This window comes from Phascolarctos cinereus, unplaced genomic scaffold, assembly GCF_003287225.1.
Source record: "Phascolarctos cinereus isolate Bilbo 61053 unplaced genomic scaffold, phaCin_HiC Scaffold_3;HRSCAF=262, whole genome shotgun sequence".
Classification (NCBI taxonomy): domain Eukaryota; kingdom Metazoa; phylum Chordata; class Mammalia; order Diprotodontia; family Phascolarctidae; genus Phascolarctos; species Phascolarctos cinereus.
Window position 1 is genome coordinate 229,192,371 of NW_027555736.1, and position 17,257 is coordinate 229,209,627.

General features: G+C 40.2%; 2 protein-coding genes across 4 annotated transcripts in view; one reads left to right on the forward strand and one right to left on the reverse strand.

Moving 5' to 3' along the window:
* The window catches only part of LOC110208345 (prostaglandin reductase 2-like), a 544,334-nt gene that overhangs the window by 300,525 nt on the left and 226,552 nt on the right, over nucleotides 1–17,257 (reverse strand). The window lies entirely within an intron of this gene.
* Nucleotides 13,485–17,257, forward strand: part of MIDEAS (mitotic deacetylase associated SANT domain protein) — an 84,923-nt gene continuing 81,150 nt past the window's right edge. The window contains 1 exon segment of the mRNA XM_078151481.1: nucleotides 13,485–13,681. The gene's annotated coding sequence lies outside the window, so the exon portion shown is untranslated.

The following is a 17,257-nucleotide window of genomic DNA, read 5'->3' on the forward strand; positions in this document are numbered from 1 at the left end:
GTGTTTTTTCTAAAGTACAGGTCTGATCACGTCAACCCCTACTCCCTTACTCAATAAACTATACTGACTCTATATTACCTCCAGGATTAAATATAAAATCCTCTGTCTGGCTTTTAAAGCCCTGTACAGCCTGGGCCCTTCCTACCTTTCTATGGTTCTTATATTTTATTCTGCTTCTATATGCTGGCCTCCTTATTGTTCCTCAAATTCTAACTGTAGCCATTTTCTTTTCTTTTTCTTTTTAAATAGTGTTTTTCCCAATTATATGTAAGGACAGTTTTTAACATTCATTTTTACAAAATTTTGAGTTCCAAATTTTTCTCTCTCCTCTTTCTAAAATGGTAAGCAATTTGATATGGATTAGTTATATGCAATCATGTAGAACATATTTCCATATTAGTCACAGTTGTGAAAGAAGAAACAGACCAAAAGGAAAAAAAAACATAAAAAAGTAAAGAAAGTGAAAGTAGTATGCTTTGATCTGCATTCAGATTCCATCAGTTCTTTGGATGTAGGTAGCATTTTTCATCATGAGTTCTTTGTAATTGTCTTGGATCATTGTATGGCTGAGAAGAGCTAAGTCATTCATAGTTGATCATCACACAGTATGTTGTTATGTACAGTGCTCTCCTGGTTCTGCTCATTTCATTTTGCATCAGTTTATATAAGTCTTTGCAAGTTTTTTTCTGAAATACTCCTGCTCATTATTTCTTACTGCACAATGGTATTTTATTATATTCATATATCGCAGCTTGTTTGGCCATTCCCCAATTGATGGGCATCCCCTCAATTTCTAATTCTTTGCTACCACAAAAAGAGCTGTTATAAATAATTTTGTACACATAGGTGCTTTTCCCTTTTTTATGATCTCTTTGGGATACAAACCTAGCAGTGGTATTGCTGGATCAAAGGGTATGTACAGTTTATTTGCCATTTGGGCATGGTTCCAAATTGCTCTCCAGGATGGTTGGATTAGTTCACAACTCCAAGAACAATGCATTAGTGTTCCAATTTTCCCACATCCTCTCCAACATTTATCATTTTCATTTTTTTGTCATATTAGCTAATCTGATGGATGTGAGGTGGTACCTCAGAGTTGTTTTAATTTGCATTTTTCTAATCAAAAGTGATTTAGAGCATTTCTTCATATGACTATAGATAGCTTTGATTTCTTCATCTGAAAACTACTTCTTCATATCCTCTGGCCATTTATAGATTGGGGAATGGCTTCTATTCTTATAAATTTGATTTAGTTCTCTACATATTTGAGAAATGTAACTCTAGGTGTTTTCAATGGCTGTCCCCTGTGCTTGGAAAACTCTTCCTTCTCATCTCTGACTCTAGCCTTCCCTGGCTATATTCAGGTCTCTTCCCAGATCTTATCTTCTGCAAGAAGTCTTTCCCAGGGGCAGCTAGATGGTGCAGTGGAAAGAGCACCAGCCCTGGAGTCAGGAGGACCTGAGTTTAAATCCCACCTCAGACACTTGACAATTCCTAGCTGTGTGACCTTGGGCAAGTCACTTAACCCTGATTGCCTCACCAAAAAAAACCCAAAAAACAAAAACAACAACAAAAAAAAAAAACAAAGGATACTGGCTGCAATAATTAGGTTTTGGAATATAGGAGTCATAGCACATAGTAAATTCTTGATAAATGATTCAACTAAATTAAAGGTTTGTTGAGTGGGAGAAGGCAGTGTCATCCCTGGAGAGAAAGAAAAAGAAAACCAGGGGCAGCTAAGTGGCACAGTAGATAGAGTACCGGCCCTGGAGTCAGGAGGATCTGAGTTCAAATCTGGCCTCAGACACATAACACTCACTAGCTGTGTGACTCTGGGCAAGTCACTTAACCCCAATTGCCCTCACCAAAAAAAAAAAAAGGGAAATCAAAGAGCCTGTCATGTCCCTTTGTCTTGCACACTTTGTAACATGCCTAGCCCCAGGCATGACATCATGGATGAATGAACTTAATTTCTTTGAGCATCAGTTTACCCATTTGTAAAATGGGTATGAGGCAGTCATGGCTTAGTTGAGATAGAAAGCAGGTTTCTGAGGAAGAAATACCAAGGTTTAAATCTCATATCTGATACATACTGGCTGTGTGACCCTGACCAATTCACTTAACCTCTCAGGTCAATTCTCTAGGACTATGATTACAGTGTGACCACTGATATTATTGGAGGGAGTTTCATAAAATCATAGATTTAGAAGCAAAAGAGACTTTAGAAGGCACCTAGTCAAACCTCTGAGGTGACATGACTTGCTAATATCACATATGTATTAGGTGGCTGAGCAAGGATTTGAGCTCATGTCCTTTTATTCCAAACCCAGATCTTTTTACCTGCTTTATTTGGACTCCCTTAGGGAGGGGAAATCACACATCTAGTTTTTAAAGTGAGGATAATAAAGACTATCAAATCTACCTCATAGGTTTGTTATGGGGATGAAATAGGATAATTTTTGTAAAGTGATTTACAAACTTTAAAACACTGTATAAATACCATCTGTCATTGCCCTGATATCGCTGTTAGGACTCAACCTACTGACTGGCCTGACCTACCCTGAGCTGGTAGTGATTTCTACATTTCAGTTAGTAGCATATAGTAGTTTCAGATAGTACAAAAAAATGCAAAGTTTTTCATTTGTCGTCTTTAGGAATGAAACTTTGTAGAATGAAAATTTTAGCCAAAGTAAAGTGCAGCCAAAGGTAAGCTTTCCCAGTAGGCAGATTAATTGGATGAGAGAAGGAACATAAGCTGTGTGGTTCTCCTAGTGCTTCCCCAAGCATCTGGCTTTTCATCTACTAAGATCCTTTCCCTTTATCATAAAATCCTAGAGCTTCATGTCTTGGGGTCTTCCCTTTCTCCTTTTTTGTTGTTTAGTCATTTTCAATCTAGTCTGACTTTTCCTGACCCCATTTGGGGTTTTCTTGGCAAAGATACTGGAGTGGTTTGCCATTTCCTTCTCCAGCTCATTTTCCAAATGAGGAAACCGAGGCAAACAGCATTAAGTGACTTGCCCAGGATCACACAGCTAGGCCAGATTTGAACTCAGAAAGACGAGTTTTCCTAACTCCAGGTCTGGCACCCAATCCACTCTGTACCACCTAGCTGCCCAGTATTGTTAATAGGAAGGAAGGAAAGAAGGAAGGGGGGGGAAGGGAAGCAGGGAAGAAGGAAGGGAGGGAAGGAGGAAGGAAGAAAGGAAGGAGGGAAGAGGGAAAGAAAGGAGGAAGGAAGGGAAGGAAAGGAAGGAAGGCAGAGTTAGTAAAACTTCAGGGGAAGGGGATGCACTACAGGAACATTTTTTTCCTGCTTTTTTGTTAATTTGTTTAGTTGTAACTTGTTAGATGATCAGGGTCTAACATTTGAAGAAACTGTACTATCTAGGAAGCTTATGTGACTTGCCCAAAGTCAAACAGTCTGACATGAAGAGGTGGGATCTCAACTCAGATCCTCTGACTCCAGAGCCAATTCTCTTTCCGCTGACCCACACTGAGTTTACAAGGCCAATGACACAATGGACTTATATTTTGCCATTTAAAACTATAATACAAATTATAATCAAAGCCTGGGACAAAATTACCCCATTGGCTGTAGCTGGGTAGGGCTCCATGAAGTACAACCATGTCCCCAAGCTGCAATGTGCAATAGTCCCTATTGCTGAACTAGCTTCAGGAACAATGGATTTTTTTCTTACTGTAACTGAGATGTGTTATACAATGGGCACAGCAGAATGGTAGCCTCCAGATGTGATCATCACTTCATTCTGGAGAGCCAAATGTGTACGTTCCTAAAAATTGTGATGTCAGTTGAGGGGCACCAGTTTCAGGAGCAAACACAAGGCAGAGAATACCAAGGAGATTTTTTGGGAGTTAGACTACTCATGTCTAACTCTTCATGACCCATATTGGGGGTTATCTGGACAAAGATATGAAGTGGTTTGCCTTTCCTCCTCCAGTTCATTTTACAGATGAGCAAACTGAGGCAAATAGGGTTAGGTGACTTGCCTAGGGTCACACAGCTAGTAAATGTCTGAGGCCATATTTGAACTCAGAAAGATGAGTCTTCTTGACTCCAGGCCTGTCACTCTATCCACTGTGCCACTGACGCCTACCCAAAAGATACCCCACATTTATATACCCTTCCTGCAAATGAAGTTAAACCTCTTAGTTATAGGAAGGTCAGGCTAACCAGTCTAAATCCTCCAGCCCCTAGAAAAAGCATTCCCAGCCTTTAGCATGCACCACCCTCAAGGGCTACAAGAGGCTTGGCAAAGGCACATGGGGAATATTTGGTAAAAAGCTAAATTATTCTATTGAAATTCATTAATCTCTTTATTTTACTTCTTACGTGAATGGCAAATGCCAAACTTTATTTCCTCTTGCGTTGACTAGGAAGTATGAGAAAATGTATTAGAAGCCAAAGGGTAGGGGGACTGAAGAGGATGGGAACCCCTGCCCTCCAGTGTCAGTGGTGGATAAGCCTCTACCAGCACTTCTCTGGAGTATCAGGCCCTGGATGACTGGGGGCCTTCAATGTTTCACATTGAGAGGAGGGAGAGCCCTAGTGAAGCAGCCTGGTTTTCTTCCAACTAATGTTCAAAGGCTTTGTCATAACAAAGCTTATTTTGAAAGCCTGTTTTCCTTCAAGACTCAGGTCAAATCCTGTCTTTGACTAGAGGCCTTGTTTTGTTCCCTTTCTCCCTCTGCCCCTGCCCTCCCTCCTATTACTAGTGCCTTCTCTGTGAGATAACCTCCAATTTACATTATATAACGGCAGGTATTTTTGTATTGAGTGCTTATTTGCATAAATTTACATATTGAATAGATATTTACATTTTGTCTCCCTCATTTCAAATGTGAGTTCCTTAAGGGTGAGGTCCATAGGTATGTTTGTCTTTCTTTGTGTCCCAACTGATAACATGGATGAGGCAGTTGGTGGCACAGTGGATAGAGCAGTAGGCCTGAAGTCAAACCTGAGTTTAAATCCAGTCCCATGTTTGCTGTATGACCCTTAACCTTAAAGAAAATCACTTAACTTCTGTAAAAGCTGAATTCTGAATGTAAAACATGGGCATAGCCTATATAATATAAAATGAAAGGACTGAACTAACTGACCTCAAACTTGTGCTTGAACCAAAGCAGAATTAACTTCCCTGTATCCTCTCCACTTTTAAATCTGTCCATGATCCATGATCTATGTTATTCTGAATGTAATTTAGCGATAATACTATCTTATAATAATGATATTCACCCATTTTGACCAAACAAAATAACACTAAAACGCAGACAAATTCTTACTATAATTGACCAATCTTAGTCCAGTGAAAAGATAATGAAACACTCTTCCCTAATTCTTTTGGGAGAGAGGTAGGGAGCTCTAAGTGTAGAATGTGGTATATAGAATGTTAAACACTACAGCAACTGGTTTTGTGTAACTTTTCCTTTTTTTTTTGAAAGGAGGATTCAGTGGGAGTTGGGAAGCCATATTGCAAAATAACCATGGTATAAAAATAAAAGGCATAAGTAAAACTTTAAAAGAAGGAAAATACATTATAAGTAAATTCCATTGTAGTATCATGAGTCACTATTAATCTTTTTTTGCTAATAACTGTCAACAAAAACATAGTAGCTAGATAAGCATTTAAAATAAGATGCAAAATCTTAATAAGATCCTTAGCATCTAACAAATTTAGAACCAAATGAATAACAAACAAGCAAAAAGAAAATAAATGAACAAACAAGCAAAAAAACCCATAACAAACCAAAATGTTCCCTTATGGAATCCCTTTCTACTGTTTCTCTAAAGTTCTCTTTCTTTCCTTATTTTCTCCCTCCCTCCTCTCCTCCCTTCCCTTCCTTCTCTACTTCTCTTCCTCCCTTTCTCTCCTCCCTCCCCTCCCTCCTTTCTATTCCTTCCTCCCTCCTTTCTATTCCTTCCTCCCTTCCTTTTTCCCCTCCTTCCCTTCCTTCCTTTCTTCTTCCTTTCCCTCTCTTCCTTCTTTCCTCCTTCCTTCCCTCCCTCCCTCCCTACTTTCTTCCCTTTCCTTTCTTCCTTCTATCCTCCCTCCCTTCCTTCCTTCCTTCCTTCCTTCCTTCCTAACATAAGGTATTGCACTAGGAGGCTTCTGAGGTCTATTACATCTCTAGATCTCTAATCCTGTGTCATCCCCACTTCTTTTAAGAATTTAGCAAGCAAGGTCCTTGGTCACATCTCATCCTCTTGTCTTTGAGCTTGTCCCAGGCTTAGGACTACAAATTTGATGCTTTGGTTTTTGCTCAGTAGTTTATTCTCTCCTAACCACCTTCAGCAATTCTATTGTGCTGTCTTTGGAATCCTAGGAGAGGGCAGCCCAGTACTATATACTTCCCTATGGCTGCCCCAAGCCAGAAGGAGGCTGTCACAGTGCATGATGTTAGAGAAGCATGAAGGCTTCCTTTCCATTTAAGAATTTGCCTCTGATGTGGTTTGTCTGATTGAATAACGATCATTCATTTGTATGGACTGGCAGGTTTAATGTGGGAGGTGAAGGTGTAGGAAATGGAAATGGAAATAGTGATTTCATCTGGAATGATAGCACAGGACCTAGAGAGCCCCTGGGATTTTCCTTGGAATGTACAGGTTAAATCCTGTTATAACAAATAGCATTGCAGCAACCTCTGTAGAATTCTAAGGCTGAGTCAATGATCTGCTTATTAAAACAACATTCAGTGCAAGCAGATTCCAGCACACAGAAAGAATGCAGATTTTGTTATAATTATGTGTTGATAATAACGGCTCCCCCTCCTCCTAAGGACAATGAGCTCATACAAACCCATTTCTGATCCTGGGAGTTAATCTCTCCAATGATCGGTCATTTTCTCACTTTGGCTCATGCCCCCAGCCCAGAGTTCTACTCTGGAAAATTTTCCTGAATAAACCTTAGATGTGACTCATATTTAGGTCCCCCCCCTCAAATGGGTAAAAGGGTACCCAGCTTCTGCATAAGCATTCAGTATATGATATGGATATCTAGTATGAGACAGCTTTTATCTCTGTCTTCTACCTAGAAAATGCATAAGGAAAAATGGACTCACAGGAACCCGTGAACAAATATAGAAACATAAAGCACTCACTAGCTCATTAGACTACCCTCTGGAAGGTAAAGATACTTTGAGAGATTGCTGAACAAATACTTCCCATTCTCCTTGGACCTCTACCATCTGAGCAATTTATGGCAATAGCAAGGTTTACAAGGTCCAGATGTCTTGTCATGGCATAGCAGGGCAATTCTCTGTTGAGAATTCTCTTCCTGTTGAGTAAATCTTCTAGGAGGTTCAGTGCCTGACTTTTGAGGTCAGAAACTCTTGCTCTCCTTTAAACTCTACGTGGAAAGTCCTTTCCTTAACTTTTAACTCTACATGGAAAGTTCTTTCTCAGGACTAGTTCCTGGTGTGCTCAGAAAAGGAAAAAGAGACAGAAGCCAGTCAGGAACTCAAGGCCCATTGATACCCTTCTCAGGCCCTCCGAGAAAACACAAGCAACTCACTAGCTTCTCCCGCTAATCATCAGTTTCTGCTCTTGGTATGGGGAGGGAAAAGTCCCTTCCCTCCCTCTCACTTGGGGCACTCTAGCCTAGAAGTCCAAGAGAGAAAGCTTTTTTAAAAAAAAAGAATCCATCCTCCCCATCAGCTTGGAAGGAGCCCGAGTTATTGGGGACTTAGTTGCTATGGCCTTTCAGCAAGATGCAAGTATATATTTACTTTCATGACAGGTGCCCGTCCAACAAAAGTTCTTGCCCTGTAATGACATCACATTGATTGGCAGACTGATCAGATTGAGCAGAGGCTCCCAGGATCATCCCCATTTTACTTGTAAATGTCTGAAGCAGAATTGAAACTCAGATCTTCTGATTTTTCAGTCCAGCAGTCTCCATACTTCTCCACCTACCTTTGCTCATCTTACCCATTTTGTAGTCTATGCTGTAAGTCTTAGGCCTTGTGACATCAAATGCATAGAGTCAGAAGAAACTCCAGAGAAGAGCAGTAGAGAGCATTGGGAGAATTATTCTATTAGGAGTTTTGGGGAATTATTCTCATGGGAGAATATTTCTATTGCCTTTTTTGTTTTTGTTTCTTATTTTTTGGGGGTTTGGGCACGATAAGTCGATATGCCATAACAATTTTGCCAACATTCTATTTCTGCTCTCACTTTTAGCCAAAGTCCCTGAAAAGTCTTATCTATATTGGGTGTCTCCATGTTTTCCCCACTTACCTCTCAAAGTCTTCTAAGCCCTCTGCAACCTGGCTTCCAATTTCATTACTCCATGGAAGCTGCTTTCTCCAGATTTATAAATAATCACATAATTGACAAATCTAATGACCTCTTCTCACATCCTTTTTTGCTTCTTTGCAGCATTTGTCACGGTTGTCCACCAAGAGTATCTCTTCCTGGTTACTTTCTCCTCTCTGATTTCGTGAGATGGTTCTTAGTTATCCTTCTTCTTGTCTGATTACTCCTTCTCAGTCTCCTTCGCTGGGCCATCATCCTCCAAAACTCTGTCCTAGGCCTTCTCTTTTCCCTCTGTACTCTGTCTCTTGGTGACTCCATTAACTCTCATGAGTTCAGTTATCATCTCTGTGCAGATGATTCTTTATGTCTATATGCATATCTCTATATTCCCTATCTTGATATCCGACCCTAGTCTTTTTCCTTTGACCTGCTCTTTTGTCATGAACTGTCCATTGGACTTTTCAAACTAGATGTTTTGTAGAGATATCAAACTCAACATACCCAAAACAAAACTCCTTTTGTTTTCTTTTTTTTTACATCTTTAAAAGATTTTTTTTCACTCTGAACTAAACAAACATCAAATGAAATAAGCGGTTCCATAAATATAGTAGAATAGAAAAAAAGAATGTATATAAAACTGCAAATTTCAGCTATATGCAGCTTGTTTTTCTTTTAAAATATATAAAAATTTAACATGTAACTTCCAAAGCTACTCTTCTTGCCTGTTCTTTCTGGCCTTCTGTTATCTTCAGTGAATTTGTAAAAATGCTTTCATGACCCACTCATCCTGTCACTTTGCCCCCAAAAAGAATCACACACACATACACACACAGAGAACTATTGTAACAAATTCATACTCAAGTAAAATAAATTTCTACATTTACCATGTACAAAAATGTATATTTTATTCTGCATTTTGAGTTTATCACCTCTCTCACAGGAGGTAGGTAGTATGATTCATCATCAATCTTCTAGAATTGTGGTTGTTCACTCATTACCACCCCCCCAAAAAAATATCTCTTCTGAATTTTTTTTATTACTGCTGAAGGCATCATCATCTTTCCAGTCTCTTTGGTTTACAACCTTGGTGACACCCTTACCTCATCAATCTCACTCACTCCATATCCAATCAGTTGCCACCTCTACCTCCACAACATCTCTTGTGTAGGTCACTCATCCTATATATTGAATCAGCTGCCAAATATCTCTCTATAATATCTCATGCATAGGGTTCCATCTCTCTACACACACAGGCTCTCATCACTTCTCTCCTAGTCTATTATAACAGCCTCCTTTTGGATATCCCTGCCTCGAGCCTCTTACCACTCCTTTCTATCTTCCATGACACCCAAAGTGATTTTCCCAAAGCATGTGTGACTTCACCAAGCCTTTCTTCTACACACAACCCCACCTCTCCACTCCACTCCACTCCACTCCACTCAACAAACTTCAATGGTTCCTAATTAGTTCTAGGATCAAATATAATCTCCTCTTTCAGGCATTTGAAGCCCTTCATCACCTGGTCCCTTCCTACTGTCAGCCGGACCAGAACCAACCTCTAATCTGTGTGTGGCCACAATCAACAAACAGAGCAGGCTAGAGACAGGAGAGTCAGGACACAAACAGAAATTTAATTAATTTTGGAGTGAGGAAAGTGATGTATGTATACAGAAGCCTCCTCTCCTAAGAAGGAGGACTTAATGCTATTGATGTTGGGGCCAGTTATATACATGAAAGGGGTTGGCCCACAACGTGATCATTCTTAGGTCTTGAGACAGTCTCATGGTTGGCATTTCTTGGGACAATACAGGCATTCTTGGATCCCGTGGGAAGAGTCTCAAGTATTGTCTCAAGTCAAGCTATTGTCTGAAGTCTTAGGGGTCGTGACCACCCTGCCAGGTACAGAGGCAGAGCTCTGTTACAGAAACAGGAGTACGGTACCTGTCATTTGACAAGGAACAGGGATTGTGAATCTGTGATGGATGACCCTGGCAAATAGGGGAGCTAAATCCCTCAGTGAATATCTGGTGCTGGTCCAAGCAATACACTTTGCCAGAGAGTGATATCATTCTGAGCGCAAAGGATTATTGTTATGCCAACCTCAGGACACAGCCTGCTTGCTGAGCCTTAGCTCTGGAAAACAGGGTATCTCCAAAATATGTTGACATTGCCATTCTAGTGTTCTTACATATTACTCCTCCCTAAGCACTCTTCAGTCTAGGTATACGTATGTCCTTTCTATTCCTTACACAGAGTGTTCCATCTCTGTGCCTCTGCATAGGCTGTCTGCCATGCATAGAATGCTGCCATTCTTCATCTCAGCTTTTTGGAATCCTTGGTTTCCCACCAGCTGCTTGTGCCATCTCTCTCTCTCTCTCTCTCTCTCTCTCTCTCTCTCTCTCTCTCTCTCTCTCTCTCTCTCTCTCTCTCCCCATATTCATACATGGATGTATATATATGTATACATATGTATGCTTATGTGTGCATAGTTTTGATTTTATTTGTATTTTTATGTCCCTAATATATGTATCTGTGGTCTCCCCGGTTTATAGATAAGCTTCTTGAGGATAAGGACTGTTTTACAATCTTTAGATACCCATTGCTTAGCCTGGCACTTAGCAAGTACTTAATAAATGCTTCTGCATTGATTGATTGGCACATCTGTGAGCATCTGCCCTGCTGGAAACTGTCATGGTGAACAGTCATTTTGTCTAAGTATGCCCAAGGCCTGCTAGCTGATCCTCCTTGACTGGTGTCAGTGACAGTTGCTCTGGGTAACATGGTCTGGCTGCTTCCTTTCTCCCCTCAAAACCCCAACAAGCTCATCCAGATAGTATTACCCAGAGTGACAGCAGAGGGCCCCCTGGGCAGAAGCTTCCAGCATTTGTCTGTAAAACCCCCAAGTCCTGATGGAATTCTGATGGGAGTGGGGGAGAGGACAGGAATTAGCACTTGGAAGGGCTCAGAAGGGTCCAGGATGTGTCAAAAGATGTGACAAAAAGCCAATGATCAAAGCATGAGAGTATATTTGAGGGTGTCTGTCAGGTATCTGTGATAAAGTAACAATGATAATAAGGACTATAAGGGCAATAATAATCCTGTAGTGAAGGGCAGCTAGATGACATGGTGGATAGAGTACCAGGCCTAGAGTCAGGAGGAGCTGAGTTCAAATTTGACCTCAGATATTTACTTAGCTGTGTGACCCTGGGCAAGTCACTTAACCCTGTTTGCTCCAGTTTCCTCATCTGTAAAATTAACTGGAGAGGGAAATGGCAAATCATTCCAGGATCTTTGACAAGAAAACCCCAAATGGGTTCACAAGAGTCACATACAACTGAACAACAACAGTGAAGTCCTACCCCAGGACCTCTTTGTGATTCTGGGGGTAACCAGAAGCTCTGAAATAAAATAAAATTCAGTGTATTTAAAAGTATTTCAGTTTTATTCCATTCTCTTTCATTCAGTAGTATTCTAAAATGATCTGTAAGGTTGTTCAAACTCTTGAACCTTGTATCTTTTAAAATAAAATAATGTATCTCTAGTTTATTTCTGATTGGCTACATTTTAAAAAATTTCTTTTTAACTGGTAAGAAAATTGCAAGTGAAAAACCATTCCTGGATACGTGAAGAGAGTCAGTGTATCATAGTGGAAAGAGTGTGAGCCTCTGAATCAGGAAGCCCTGGCTGGGTTCAAGTGCCGTCTGACACAAGCTAGTTAGATGAGGGTGGAAGTCACTTAACCTCTCACTGGCCTCAGGCCGCTCTCTAAGACTGTAAATTTCAGAGAAGTTGCAGATTTGCATGGGTGGAGGAGATATTTTTTACATGCATGAAAACCACAGCAGGCCTTGACCAAAACAAAACATGTGGGGAAGAAACTTGCTGACACAGTGAGTTGAAAGCCAAATGCATTTCATACCTTTGGATAATAACACTTTAACATTTTTACAAATTTGGTGTTCAGGATAACATAATATCCCTATTATATGAATGAATGAGGGAAGAGTGGATGTGAACAAGATTCCCCTTAACTCTGGGAACAAAAGTCTGTTTATATTAACTACCCTTCCCATAATTTCCCATCCAATTAAATAGTCTCTCCTTAACAGTATGGAATTCCATGTAGGATTGTGGTTAGGATAACTTTCTAAAAGTCCAGATCCAGGGGCAACTAGGTGGTGCAGTGGATAAAGTACCGGCCCTGGAGTCAGGAGGACCTGAGTTCAAATGCGACCTCACACACTTGACACTTACTAGCTGTGTGACCCTGGGCAAGTCACTTAACCCCATTGCTTCATCAAAAAAAAAAGAGAAAAGAAAGAAATTGTAGTTCTTTTGAAATAGCAAAGTGATAATAATGCCTTATGCTTGTAAAGTGATTTATGGTTTGTTTGTTTTTTTAGGCAGTTGGGGTTAAGTGACTTGCCCAGGGTCACACAGCTAATTTATGGTTTATAGAGCACTTTTATATAAATATATATATATATATATATCATGGTTTAAAGGAAAAAGGGTTAGGACCTGGGTTCAGATCCTGACTCTCCCACTTACTATATGTGTGATCTTGGGCAAATCATTTGCCCAAGGACCCATTTTCCTCATTTGTAAAATGAGAAGGTAAGACCAGATGACCTTAAAGTTCTTTCTAGTTCTAAATCTGTGATCCTATACTTTCTATGTAAATGTTCCCAAACTTTCACAGGATGTAGAACTGGAAGGGACTTTGGAGATCATATAGTCTAATCCCCTCATTTTACAGATGACAGAACTGAGGCTGAGGGAAGTATTTGTCCAAGGTCACACAGCTAGTTACTAGTAGAGCCAGGAAGGGGCCTTAAATATTTTAAATGTTGTGAGAACAAATTGCAGGGACTTCCCAGAACAAGATCAGGCTGTCTTTTACCCACTAACGTGTATTTCAGCTACCTGACTTCCTATAAAAAGAATATGACATCATAATGGGTAGGTCTAAGTTATTAAGTGATCTAGTGATTCTGAGCAATGACAGAACTGGAACTCTAGAATGGACATGTGGATTTAAGAGAGGAGCTGGAAAGGAAACATAAGCAGTGGGAGGAATGAAACTCAGAATGAGCTGATCCAGATGGGAAACTGAATAATGGCTAAAAAGATCTTCCTAGAGGGCAGAGTGCATTTGACATTCTAGATGGGTTGGTGGTCAGGTGGGTATCAGCAACACAGCCTTGTTCTCTACTGAAGTCCCACTCTCATGCCTCCTTGTGGCATAGAGGTGACCATAAGTTCTTAAAGGCCAAAGGAGTGCAAACTTTTCCAAGTCCTACCAAATGGAAGTCATCTGAGTATGGGCCTGCTGAAGGCCTATCCATCTGTCATCTGCCTACCAACCTTGCTAAATTCAGAGAGGATCATGACCAGGTTAGCTGTGGGGTAAGTTTTTTGGACACAGCAACTCTCAAAGACAGCAGTGACTGCTATGTGTAATTAAGTGACTATCATTGTACAGGGAATTACAAAGACAAAAGCAAAACAGTTCCTGACCTCTTAGAGCTTACATTCTATTGTATTTAACCATCTGTTGATTCTTAGAGAATTTGTGATGTGTTGGTGGAAGGAGTTCCCCACTAACAAAATCAGAGATGCTTAAAATGATGAAAAATTCTAATCTGGCAACAAGGGAGGTAGTGTGAGGAGTAGGGGGACCTAGGGTCCCATTAGGAAAAGATTTCAGTCTTTTTTTTTTCAGTCACATCTGACTCTTTGTGACCCCATTTGGAGTTTTCTTGGTAAATATACTGGAGTGGTTTGCCATTTCCTTCTCCAGCTCATTTTACAGATGAGGAAACTGAGGCAAACAGGATGAAGTGACTTGCCCAGGGTCACACAGCTAGTAAGTATCTGAGGCTGGATTTGAACTCAAGGTCTGCTTGATTCCAGTTGCTATATCCATAGCCCCACCTAGTTGCCCTTGGGAAAAAATACTACTCAGAAAAGACCTTTGAGAGACTAAGCTCACTCCTGAGGTAGATTAGCACAGAAGACAACAAACTCAGGTTTTGGTTTTAGTGGAACAGTCTTCAGATTGCAAAGAATGACAGCAGTGACCATATTAAGGAGTCGTTTGATGCTTTAAACCGGTGCCTGGTTAACTGAATAACAGGGAATTGCATTTGTGTTCAGGGAGCCGTCCCACAACTATACATAGCTTGTGCTCTAGAATTCTCTCCACTGCAGTAAGAATAGTTGTATACTACTGGGTATAGTAAGTTGTGTATTAATATACATAGTAAGGTTAGTGGATTCTGATTGTGTTGTATTGTGGTAGAGACAATGCTGGATCTGGATCTGGGTTTGAATTCTGACAGCTTCCCACTTACCATACGCGGGACCTTAAGTAAAGTCCCTAGGCCACTCTGAACCTCAGTTTTCTCCTTTATAAAGTATGGGGTTGGACTTGATGGATGCTAAGGTTTCAGTTCTTAAATCCTATTATCTATCTATCTGTCTCTATGTATGTATGTGTGTGTGTATGTATGTGTGTATATGTATACACATATGTATGTGTGTATATATATGGGTATCTATAGACATATGTCGATATAGATGTATACACATATATGTACACAGACACACCTATGTGGATGCACACAGAGCTTTCCTTTTCTTTCTAGTCTTAACTAAAATCTTGCCCTCTTCGAGAAGGCTTTTATGGTCCGCCTTAATGCCTTCCCTCTGAGATTATCTCCAGTTCATCCTGTATAAATCTTGTTTGTATGCAGTTATTTGTGGGATCCACAATTGGGCTGTAAGCTCCTTGTGGGCAGGGGTTGCTTTTGTCTTTTTTGTATTCTTTTAACTTAACACAGTGCTTGGTACACAATAGGTGCTTAATAAATGCTCATTGATTTGACCTTATTTGACTGTAAAAGCTGCTGAAATGCCCATTCCAGAAACAAACTTTCATCTTAGGCGTCAGTAGCTCTCCAATGTCAGCCTGCCCCAAACTTGATTTCTGGGACTTTCCCTAAGTCAAGGGCAAAGGGTAGGGAAAGAAGCTTCCATTTAACTCTTGACCCTTTCTTTCTGTCCCATTGATGTGGTGGAGGGGGAAAAAAAACCAGTAGCGTAGGAGTCGGCAGTATTCTTGAATTCAAGGCCTGGTTCTGTAATACCTTGGGCAGGTACTTTTGCCACTTTGAGATGCAGGTTCCTTATCTGTAAAATGAAAGGTTGAACTAAATATCATCTATAAGTTGCTTTCCAGCTTTGACATTCTATAGAAACTTATATTTCAACTGATTCATAGAACCAGTGACCTAGGCTGACCTTGACATTTTTCAATAATTTTTATATCATGCTCCCACCCACCCAGGTTTTTTTCCTGGGAGCATCAGAATTTGACTGATTTCCCTAGAAGGGCCCTCAGCTTCTATGCAAGTATTTGGTCCAACAAAGTATTAAGTATAGGATAGTTGTTTTTTTTTAATCCAATAGAAAACACAAAAGACTCATCTGAGCCTTTCAGTCATTAAGATAACTCTCTCCTTTGGTCGGCTTCTACTTCTGATCTTTAGGGATCTACACTGTTGACAGATAGTACCACTTAGGGGTGAGGTCATCCATGCAGGATTGCTAGGAAGCCAAGAAACTCTCCTCTTGGTGAGCTCTGCCTTCCTTAGGGACCTACATAGTCATTCCTTCTAGAAAGTTCCATTTCCCCTTAGGCCCTATATAGTCCACAATTCAAAGTAATAGTAAAGAGAGAAATCCAGGTAGAACCTTCATGCATGCCATGGCTCCCCTCTTGTGTTGATTCGTATTCCTTTTGACAGCTGTCTATGTACGTTTTCCCCAAGTCTGAGTAAGGTTGGGCGGTCCCTCCAACTCCTTCTCTATCTGTCAGCTACTTCTCTCCTAGTGAGGCCAAATGGATGTGCTGGCTTCTCTCTAGGTCTTTCTGTTTGTCTTTCTATCTCCCCCTTGATTTTTTTTTAACCATAATTGGTCAGCAATTCCATTGCATGTGAAGGAACCAAAGAACCGTAAGAATGTGCCAACGTCTTTGTAGGGAACAAGTCTGGGGATGGGGCAGCTACTCTACATCTGTGTAAATCTGATTTATCTAAAGACTGCCTCAGGCATAGAACCTAATCTAGGAATGCTAGGGGAAAGGGACTACCTCTCCTAGAGTGTGTGATAGAGGACAAGAAAACTGCAATTTTACATGCCCCCTAGACTTTGGGAAAGCCAATTTCAAAAGGTTTATAGGAAGAATAGGTAGGATCCTATGGGCTAAAATTCTTCCAAGGAAATAAACCCAGTAGAGATGTGAAATCCCAAAGGATGAAATTCTGAAGATACAAAGGGAATGACTGAACAAATCAAAATATGTGGATGTAATACAATGCTGTTTTCCTGTAAGAAATTAATGGTTTATAGCTAGGAAGACTTGTATGAACTGGTGAAGAGTGAAGTGAATAGAATCAGAAGAAAAATTTATATTCTACCATCAGTACTACAAAAATGAATGATTCTGATGAACTCTTATCAGTGCAGGGATCATCTATGATTCCAGAGGACTGATGATTAAAAAAAAAAAAAGCTCTGCCCATTTCACAATAGAGAGGTGATGGTCTAGTATGTAGAATCAGAAACACATTTTTGAACATGGCCAGAGTGGGAATTAGTTTTTCTTGACTATGCTTATCTGAAAAAAGGTTCTGTATTTCTTGCTCTCTTTCTTGTTCTTTTTTTTTTTTAAGTGGGTGGGAAAATAGGAGGGAGAAAAAAATACTTGATAATTTAAAAAATATCTACAAAGGGAAATAATGTCAATGGGTTAGAAAAATGGGAATTGGCTGAAAAGACTAATATATGCACGGGGACCTGAACACATATCTAAAAACATATAGCAGATGGAAGCAAGGACAGGCAATAAATATGAATATGTGCAATATAACAAAGGTACGATCCTATAAAAAATATGTCAGGAAAGCTAAAGTTCGG